Source organism: Rhinopithecus bieti, unplaced genomic scaffold, assembly GCF_001698545.2.
Source record: "Rhinopithecus bieti isolate Rb0 unplaced genomic scaffold, ASM169854v2 scaffold_21626, whole genome shotgun sequence".
NCBI lineage: Eukaryota > Metazoa > Chordata > Mammalia > Primates > Cercopithecidae > Rhinopithecus > Rhinopithecus bieti.
The window spans coordinates 522,835-533,030 of record NW_016810801.1 but is presented as its reverse complement, the minus strand read 5'-3'; the positions used below and the strand labels follow the sequence as shown (position 1 = coordinate 533,030).

Here is a 10,196-nt window from a genome sequence, read left to right as displayed (position 1 = left end):
GGGGGGGGAGGGGGGAGGGGAGGGTGCAGCAGGACCAGCTGGTAGTCTCCAAGCCTGGCCAAGTTCTCATTCTTGTTCTTCTGGGCTGCTGGAGGCAGGTCCTGGGGGGCAAAGGACCAGCGCAAGAGCCAGACTTGTTTCTGGGTCAAATTCTCTCGGGCCTCCGCCCTCAGAATTTTTCCTGGAGCCTAGGCAGCGAGCAAACCCCACATGCCATCATTTCATACTTGACCGCATTAAAATGCACATTAACTTCCCCTGACCAGCTAAGGACTGAAAAACAAGGTCCCTGAAAACACACTCCCTGTTTCAGGTTCATACTGGAAAATGGTTTTAAAACTAGAAAGACACTGTGGTGCAGTGTCACAGCTGGGGTGTGTGAAGACACTCTGGGAGAGGTTGTGGCTGGCAGTGGAGTGTGGGGACTGTGCTAGGGTAGAGGAGGGGGAGGAGAGGTGGTGCGGGAGGGTATTAGACCTCTTGGGGTCCTGGCAGAGCAGCTTCTCCCAGATGCCTTGTTGAGGTGAGCAGGGCTTAGACCGCTGTACCCCTTGGGATCATGAGCTTAAGGCAGTGCTACTTGTTGGGATAGTTGTTTTACAGCAATTGCCCTTGCTCTCTGGATTTCCAGCACGGGGTTTGATACGTAGTAAGCACTGAAATGTTTTCAGAGGAAATATTCCTACCTGGAGCATTTTATGTTTCAAGAATGGATTCTCCAGTCGGGCACAGTGGCTCATGTCTGTAATCCCAGCACTTTGGGAAGCCTAGGTGAGTGAATCACGAGGTCAAGAGATGGAGACCACCCTGGCCAACATGGTGAAACCCCGTCTTTACTAAAAATACCAAAATTAGCTGGGTGTGGAGGTGTGCGCCTATAGTCCCAGCTACTTCAGGAAGCTGAGACAGGAGAATCACTTGAACCTGGGAGGCAGTGAGGTTACAGTGAGCCGAGATCGCACCACTGCACTCTAGCCTGGTGACAGAGCAAGACTCCGGACTCTGTCTCAAAAAAACAAAAAACAAAAAAACCCAAAACAAAAACAAAAACAAACAAACAAACAAACACAAAACGGGTTCTCCACTGCCACTTCTTTTGAATCTGAAGGCAGGTAGTATTGATTCCCTGAGAGTCAGAGAAGCAAAAGAAGCTGATGACTCGTCCAGGAGCAATCATCTGGAAAAGCTGAACCCAGTGACTCAGGCCTGACATCTTTTTGATACTCCAAGAGGGAAGGCAATGAAAGTGGCCTCCCAAAAAATTCCCATTGAAACAAAGGTGGATTTGGAGCCAGGCTTTCCTGAAGACCTAGCTCACAGTACTTTGCTGAAAAAATAAATACCCCCATTTACAAATACAAAGATGGGCTAGTGAAAGAATTACATGCTCCTTGAGTAGCTGGCACCACTAAATACTTGTAGCCTAGCTGATAACAAGTTTTGCAAAGTTAAACAAGGACATGTACCATTTAAAAAATATATTTACGAAGATAGTAAGCGGTGGACAGAAAGTGTGGAGTGACTGTAACAACAACCCAAACAGTGAGAAGTCAGCATCCACTGGAAACCTTCTTTGAAGTCATAGGTTATGTGTATCCCATCCGCAACTGCAATTGTGGTTTAAAAATAAATTCAATATATAGGCTTTTAAGGTTTAGAAATGCAATGTATTGAGGGGGAGCTTCATTTTCCAGGGCATTCCCTCTGTCCAAAAGAATCTGCAGAAGAATTTTAAAAAATAATTCTTTCCCAAGATGTCTAATATTTGATTTATATTATGAATTGTTTTCCATGAAATACTGCCTGCAGTGAGGCACTTCCTAAATACACTTGTCTCATTAATAAGAGGCTTGAGCCCTGCTGTCAGGGCTCAGGCCTGAGGAGAATTCAAGCCAAGCGCACATAGGGAAGGTAGCCACAGGATGCAGGAAGGAGAAATGGAGTCCTGTCCTGTCAAAGGTGGCCAGCCAGGGGAAAATCGCAACAGTGAGCTCCTAGGAAATGCGTAAACAGAGATTTCTTTAAATAGAAAAATCTTTGTTGTGGAATCCTTGTCTTTTCTTCTTTCTTTCTCTCTTTCTTTCTTCCTTCCTTCCTTCCTTCCTTCCTTCCNTTTCTTTCCTCATTCATTTATTTAGTTGCTCAGATATTCAGCAAAAGCAGCTGAAAGCCTATTCTGTGCCAAGGATGCAGAGAAGAAAGATCGCCAGCTTGGTGGAGTTTACAGTCCAGTGGGATACAAGAAATGGCAGTGCCAAAAGAAAAATAAAATATGCTGCGGATTAGCGCCTGTGAGGCACAGTATTATTCTGGGAGTTAGTGAAGGAAGGTCACTGGAATATCAAATGTTTCTAAGAGCGCTTTTAGTGGATGCGGATCCTGAGACAGTGTCACTATCTGTCTGCCTGACTGATCGTTGCTATTCTGGACTTAGTCTCTGTCCCTCTGTGTCCCTGTGTTTCAGTCCTGATTCACTGGTTGCCAAAGGCAGGGCGGTGGGGGCAGAGGCCAGGCCACAGATCTGGGTGCTAGCCATTCCTCCTTCCCCCACCCCCTTTCTTAACGACCCAGCCTCTTCCGGAGGCCTGCGGCAGGATCACCTAAGCGTTGAATGGACCTCACCCTAGGACCCTGGCGCCCTCAGAAACAGGATCTAAGGTCCGGATCACTAACGCTCAGAGATGTGAGGGAAGCCGAGAAGTTGCTGAAAGGGGCTGAGAGCTGCTACTCCTTTTCCCTGGGCAGCAAACCTCAAGCCTGTGCGGGCCAATCATTGCATCCTGGTAACCAGCGCTTTATTTAGCGTCTAATCGCTTTCCTGCCCTGCAGTAAGTGCTTTCCATGAATTATTTCATTCATTCCTTCCAGCAGCTCAACTTCCATTGCCTCACTTTGGGGATCAACACTACCCTGGCCACAGCTATTTCCGGTGGAGCTAGGGTTCGAACCTAGTCTGTCTGGCTCCAAACTACTCAGTGCGGGCCACACGTGCGTTGGTTTCCCCAGGCAGAGATAAAGGTACCATGTAATTACAGAGGAGAAAAATGAGGCCCGGAGAGAGTAAGTGACTAAATGGGCATCAATGTTATGTCAGGCACAGAGCTAAATGTTTTACGTTTAGCGCTTTTCATTTTCCTGAGCTCTTTGAGAGGTGGAATTTGAGGTCCCGTAGGAACCACGAAAAAGCCAGATAGGAGAGTTGGTAGGTTGAAGCTTTGCAGCTCCAAATGGCAGAGTGGTGAACAGGCTTTGGAGGCAGGGCCAGGCTTATCTTCCACCTTTGCTTCTTCCCAGCTTCCAGGCTCTTGGGCGAGTTCCCTAAACTCGGGCCCTCATTCTCCCCAGGGAATAAGGAGATGCATAGGTTGGCTTGGAGATAAAAGGAGATAATGTAGTTAAAGCCCTTTGGAGTGGGCGCATGGCACAGAGCAAGCTCTCAAAAGATGATCCGGCGCACAAGGCTGTATGGGACCTACCTTTCCAGACCCTCCTCAGCTTCTTCTTCCTTTCCTTCCCTTCTGCAAAAGAGGGAGATGATCTTTCCAAAACTACCTGCTGTGAATAGTAAATGGCTTTTTTTTTTTTTTTTTTTTTTTTTTTTTTTTTGGTCTCCAGTGGAGACTGGGGTAGCAGTCTCAGAGGGAAGGCTTTTAATCCCGGCTTCATTTGCCATGTGCCACTCCTTGGTGACAGTGCAGATCCTAGGGTGCAGGTAGCTCTGGTGGGCCTCACAGGCAGGGCCCAGAACCCAGCGCCGTTCTTCCTACCTGGGATGACAGGAAGGAGGGTACTAAGCCCAGCAAGGCACATCAGTTGCTCTGTGTTCACCCTCCTCAGTTTCAGAGATTTTGGCCTCATTGCTCAGTGCCTGATTGGCAAGTTTCCCAGTTCTGGGCACTCAACCCCTATGCCTCAGCCCCAACACACATACACACATACACACCACACACACACACACACACACACTGCAGTCCCCACCACCTCACCATTGTGAGGCAGAGGCTGAAGCTCCAGGAAAGGAAAGAAGGTTGAACAGATTCTGCAGTTTTCACGTGCTTGCACTGACCATACCTTTCAGTGAATCCTGGGGCGAACCCATGAAGTGTGTGGGATTACACCTTTTTTACAGAGTAGCAGGCAAAGTTCAGGAGGGTCAAGTGACTTGGGCAGGGTCATACAGCTTGGAAGTGGTGAGGCGGAAACTGGCCTGGGGGACCTGTGGAACTTCAAAGCCTCCAGTTAATGTTTGCGATGCCTCCGCGCCGCCTCCCACTCCTAGGGTGGGGACTAGGTTGTGGGAAGAGGAGGGGAGAATCTCACAGGGGTGCGGAGAAGGGAGTATTAATTCTCTGGGCAGTTTCCTATTAAGAAAACACCGACTCCAGCCGCCTCCTCCCGAGTGCCGGCGCTTGGCCTCCTGAAGGGGAGGCCTGTATATTTGTAGTTTGATTCTGCCCGTCAAGGCTAATTTCTCCCTACAACTTAATGGACTCGGCTTGACGTGCGTAATGATTCCTAATCACGAACATTATTTTTGCTAGCGCGGAGACATGTTCCAGTTGTTGTGACAGATCGCATTTCAGCCATAATGACGGAAAATTACCATTTCTAATTCTCCGGTTTTTGACACCTAAATCCACAGACCATATGTGGCGGCGGGAACTCTGGGCCCGGCGGTCCTCCCTACCCGCCGCAGCGAAGCTGTGCTGTCGCCCAGGGCTGCCACCCCCGAGCCGCGCCCAAACGGGTGGAGTGGGAGGGGTCCACGGGATGGACCCGACTTTAGCCTTTGGACCCCTTCCTCCGACCTGAGGGCCCCCTACACCAAGGAGCAAAAACCAGAGCTTGGACGGGGCCTCAGAGACTGTTGCATCTTCCGCGACTCGTTTTATAGATGGGGAGTGAGGGGCAGAGGAGAGTGCAGCTTATCCAAGATCTCGGGGCTAGTAACTGGCGAGAAAATTCTGCTCAGAACTATTCCCGGAGGTGAGACTGTTTCGTCCTTCAGCCCGGGAAAGGGAGACCTGGCTCCCTCCTTTTATTTGCAAGCCTCAAAACCATAAAGCCAGGCAAAATTTTTTTTTTTTTGTAGGGAGGTGGAGGGGGGTAGCGGTGGAACATTGACAACGTGCCAGGAAATTTAGGCACAGAGAGGGTAAGTAATTTGCTCAAGATCATAGCGCCAATACGAGATGGTGCAATTCACCTTCCTCTCCCTTTCGGCATTCACACAAACCAGGTGTGAATAGTTATGGCCACTTCTGGTGTGAGGAAACTGAGGCTAGCAGACGGAAAGCCGAAACTAAGACTCCTACATCCGTGTCCCCCAGTGTTACCCAATTTAGTAGGTCCAGGGGATACAGCGAACCCTACTACATGCCAACATTTTGTAGGGTGTTTTGGGGATCACTTCCTCTGCTCCCTTCCCCATCCTCTACCCACTTGAAGCTAGACTCTGGGCGAAGCTCTTGAGATACTGAAGTAGAGACGTAACCCGGTCTACCGGGGCCTCACAATTTACCTCGAAGTCCTAATATAGATCTATGCATTTTTTTTTTCTCGGGGAGTAGGAAGTTCCACGCGGGGGCCAGTGGAGTTAGGTCAGAATTTACTAACCCTGCTTTTAGGAATACATCACAGAACCTTAGATACCGCCTCTGTACAAGGGGTTAAAAATGCCCCACTCCAAAAATGGTTGCATGCTCGATATGGCTCCTTTCCAGGCACTCGAAGGGCGCGGACCTTCGCTGAGACGCCACCCGTGCAAGTGGAAGAAGCCCTTGCGCCACTGCTGAGCGGTTGGAGGGGGAACACTGCAGGTGCGCCCCAGTCAGGCAAGGAGGCAGGACCAAAGTCCCCAGCTCTCCGGAGGCTGGTGGAGAATTCCCGGAGGTTATCTGTAGTCCCGGCTGACCCCTGAGACGGTGGGGGTGGGGGCGGGATGCGGNGCAAGGAGGCAGGACCAAAGTCCCCAGCTCTCCGGAGGCTGGTGGAGAATTCCCGGAGGTTATCTGTAGTCCCGGCTGACCCCTGAGACGGTGGGGGGGGGGGCGGGATGCGGGGGTGGTGGGGGAGCATTGAGCGCTGAGAGGCTGTTTGGGCAAGCCGCAGGACCTCCCTGAGTAGCCCACCCTGAGTTTGCTGGCACAGCTCCGGTCTCAGAGCGCTTCTCCTTGTGCAAAAGCAGCGATGACCTCCGAGGGTCAACGAGACCAGGTGCCCATTAGGGAAACAGAGATGGAGGAGAAATCATGCGCCAAGGTCTGAAATTCGACGTGGCTCTCACTCGACATCTCCTCATTGTCACCACACGTGCACCCGCCTGCAGTGGTGCACCGGACTCGGTGCTGCACCTTCCTCCTGGCGCCTGCGCCACTGCCCCCGCGCGGGTCCCACCGCGCAGGACCCCCCTTCCCGCTTCCGACGTCTACTGTGGATCACACGCGGTCACTGCCAAAGCCTCCAATTCGGTTCTGATCCAATGACTATGGGGACGCCCAGGGAGGAGATGTGGAGAGGATGTGGCCAAGGTGAACCAGCCAGTGTAATTGCGAATGCTTCTGGCTTCTGGGTAACACCTACCCTGTCCCACCACCCAAATCTGGCCTTGATAAAAAAAAAAAAAAGAAGCATCTTGACAATATATTTTTAGACATAAGTAAGTTGAATGTGCCCACGGAGGGAGGTTGAAGACATTTGATTATTAGGACAGAGTAGAAGCCTGTCTGGCTAATCCCCTTGGCCAGCTCTGAACTAGCAGTGGACACATCTCTGCGATTTTGCAAGGATGTCTGTGAATGCGCTTTGTAACTCCTAGAAAATAGGCAAAAAACCGTCAGTGCATGTAGCTGCACCACTGGCACCTGTAAGAACGTGCTCTAAAGCTGTGGAAAGTCTGGTCTTCCTGCTATTCAGGATCCAGACACACGTCTCAAGCCTCAAACCTCCAAGAGTTGTCTTGGCTGCTCATTTTACCAATATGAAGACGTAGGTCAAGCCTGAAGATAGCGGCTCTGCTGTTTTCTTTAGGCTGCGTGAAACTTTAGATAAGCAGGGAAATTCCAAGAAAGAAATCCCTGTATGTAAATTGGGAGAAAAAGATATGATGAATATTAAAGCAGAGGCCTCTGAACAAATGGAACTTCCATTTTCACATCCAGCACAGGATCATCTGCAGCCAGACAACCTGAGAGTTAACCCCAACTCTGCCTTTTACTGATTGCATGATATTGAGCCTTAGTTTACTCATCTGTAAATTGGGGGCAGTGATAGAATCTATCCCACAGGGTTTTGCTGAATATTAAATGACTTTAAACTTGTAAATGGCTTAGAATAATGCCTGGCATATAGCAAGTACTCAATTACTGGTGCCTGGTGTATAGTAAGTACTCAATATACATTAGTTATTTTTCAAAGACACCACAAATCACCTGGGAAGGCCTCTCAGGTATTTGCCTGAGATTCAAGCAAACAAATATGGAAGCTACCAAAGGCCCATGGAGCCTGAAGATCCTTGGAGAGATATGTTCTAAATGTTGCCTAGAATGGCAGTTTGGAGGGAGGCCTCTCCAGTCAGAGGTCTGGATGCTAAGTTTAACTCTGCCACGTATTAGCCAGGTAATTTTGAAGTAATAAACAATGTCTTTGTGACTCCATTTCTTCTTGCGTAAAACGAGGCGCTGTTGTGAAGATTAAATAAATACATGTAAAGCTTTTAAAGCCAGACCCGGCAGAAAGGATGCTTTATGTTTGCTTTAAAAATATATATGCATGACATTTTTCTCTATGCCTGACATTCAGTAAGAGCTCACTATTGTCAGCTCTTATTCCTTCTTGGTATGTAAGCTGCCTTTACAGACATTACCAGTGTGGGGAAAGATGAGGTAGTTAGTAAATGTTCTGGTAATTGTGTGTGATTGCTCAGAGACAAGGACTTTAGGGATATAATCTGAGTTCAAGACTGACAAAACCACTCACTAACTGGGTGGCCTTGCATCAGTCACAGCCTCTGGGAGCTGGCTGCCACCTGTTCAAGGAAGATAACAATTTCCACTTAGCAGAGGAGGCTCCGGAATTTCCCTATAGGAAGAAATCTGGGGTCTGGGGGATGGTTGGAAGCTTGTCTTCAAGCTGTTCTGGCAGAGAAAATAGGCTCTTGACTTAGATTGATTGTATGCTTGTGATCTACTGGAAGGACTTTGGGCCGCGGAGCAGAGCTTTAGCTGCCCTTTGCTGCCCAGCCTATTCCTAAAGGGCTAATTGCTATGCTAACATTCCTATTGTAATTACTGTAATTCCCTAGATCTCTGGGTGGGGTAGAAAGACTGCCTTAAAGTCAGATTGAGAAATTGAGTGGGACATTTGGTTCTTAGTCCTTCATAAGATGCCAGCGGAAGGGCAGAATTCATTTGGAGTTCACAAACGTCTCTTCTGGGAAGGCAATCCTGATCAGAAATTCTGATTGCTTATTCCATCTTACCAACGACTTACTGTGTGCCTGCCAGGTATTGAAAGATCCACAGGCTTAGTACCTACTTTGTAGACTGAGATTAAAATCAGTTAAAATGGTTGGCAGTGTGCTTGGTGCACAGTGCTGGAAAAATGGGAGTTCCTATATTAAGTCAGATCATAAATGCCTGAAAAAAGGGCGAGGCGGTCAACAGGACCTTCTGGGATATATTCACAAGAAGGCTCTGGTGCATTTTTAAGCCATCCCAGAAAAGCTTTCAAAGCACTTGTGAGGCGGCTTCTGTCCATTTTACCGAATGACGTCCTGAGGCAGAAGGGGCTTTTCTACTGGAATTTCCCTCCCTCTCTGAGGCTACTCTGGAAATTTAAATTTAAAAGTTCCTCTTGGCGCTTGCTCCCCGGCTCCCCAGTGCTCAGCACCGGTGTCCGGGAAAGCTGGGAAGAGCCAGGCGGTTGGAGGCCCCTGTGGCCCCTCCTGGCTCTGCTGCGTCTGCGGAGGTGGTTAGTTCTGGAGCACCTCATGCGCCGAGTGCGGACCTCACTGACTAATTGCCTCCGCGCATAGAGGCGACCCAGTGTCTTAGATGAGCGAAGGGGATCACTGTGCTTTCAGCTTTCCCGGCCTGTTCCGGAGAGCCCAAGGTTGGCTTCCGCGAGAGTACCCAGCGTGCCGACTCGTCCTTCGGTTCTTCACGTCTGCATCTTCTCCCTTTAGTCCTAAGGAAAGGTTGTCAGCAAGACTGGTGGACACGTGCGCGGTCTGAAGCCAGGTAACACGACGGCAATTGTTGAGCTTTCCATAGGGCCAGCCCACCATGGCAAGCTATCTATGCCCATTAGATAATTGGTCCCATCCATTCTATGGAGGTCGTTATATTACCACTCCTATTTAATTGTTGAGCAGGCCAGGGTACCAGGGACTGGATTTCTCCGTGGTCCTACAGCTAACCAAGTGATGGACCCTGAATTTGAACCTCGTGTCTGGCTTGAGAGTTCCCCTCCCTATCCAGGCCTGTCTGCTATCTTCTTCTGTGTTTCAGGGCCCAGGATGGTGCCTGATATCTGGTAGGCTTCTCTGAATATTTGTGGAAAGAGAAGGTATTGTTATCCTACTGTTACAGATGGTGAAGCAACTTGCAAAGAGAACATTTCTTTCTACAGGGCATGAAACTAGTGAGCGGAATTGCTGAGCTAATCCTGGCCTCTCCAAAGGGAGGAGGCCAGGAAGAGGCCCAAGTCCGCGTTGGTGTGCGTGTTCCCCTCTGTGTCTCGAACGGGAAACGGTGATCACAGTGGCTCAGAGCCTCTAGCCAGACACACCCTGCCTTCAACTCCCGGGTCCTTCTGTCCCAAGCAGAGCACTGCATCTGTGACATCCGCATAGAGACAGGGCTAATTGCACTAGAGACCCGGCTCCTCGACCCTGAGGGTTCTGGGCCTGGAGGTAGGAACATGTGGATTTAGTTTTATTTCTATCAAGCTCCGATTACTCACCACTGACTTCACACTTCCCATTCCCTAAACGCGGGATGTCCAAGCTGCCGGAGGCCGAGAGCACTAGCCAGGAGTGTAGGACTGCCTGGCGGCGGCAGCGCGATCCCATTGATGATTCCAGCAAGAAAGGACAAGGCCAGGAATCTGGACGCCCGGATAGAGATTGCAGTAGCCAGTACCGGTGGAGTGGGTGGGTGAGGGGCATAGCCCCGGCACCCGTAGAGTGGAATCCA

General features: G+C 49.7%; 1 long non-coding RNA gene across 1 annotated transcript; it reads left to right on the top strand.

Moving 5' to 3' along the window:
* The first annotated feature begins 2,607 nt into the window (after positions 1-2,607).
* LOC108542680 (uncharacterized) lies at positions 2,608-6,796 on the top strand. The gene is made up of 3 exons (XR_001889339.1): positions 2,608-2,828; positions 5,724-5,819; positions 6,185-6,796. It is a non-coding gene; the product is annotated as an uncharacterized LOC108542680 (long non-coding RNA).
* The last annotated feature ends 3,400 nt before the right edge of the window (positions 6,797-10,196 follow it).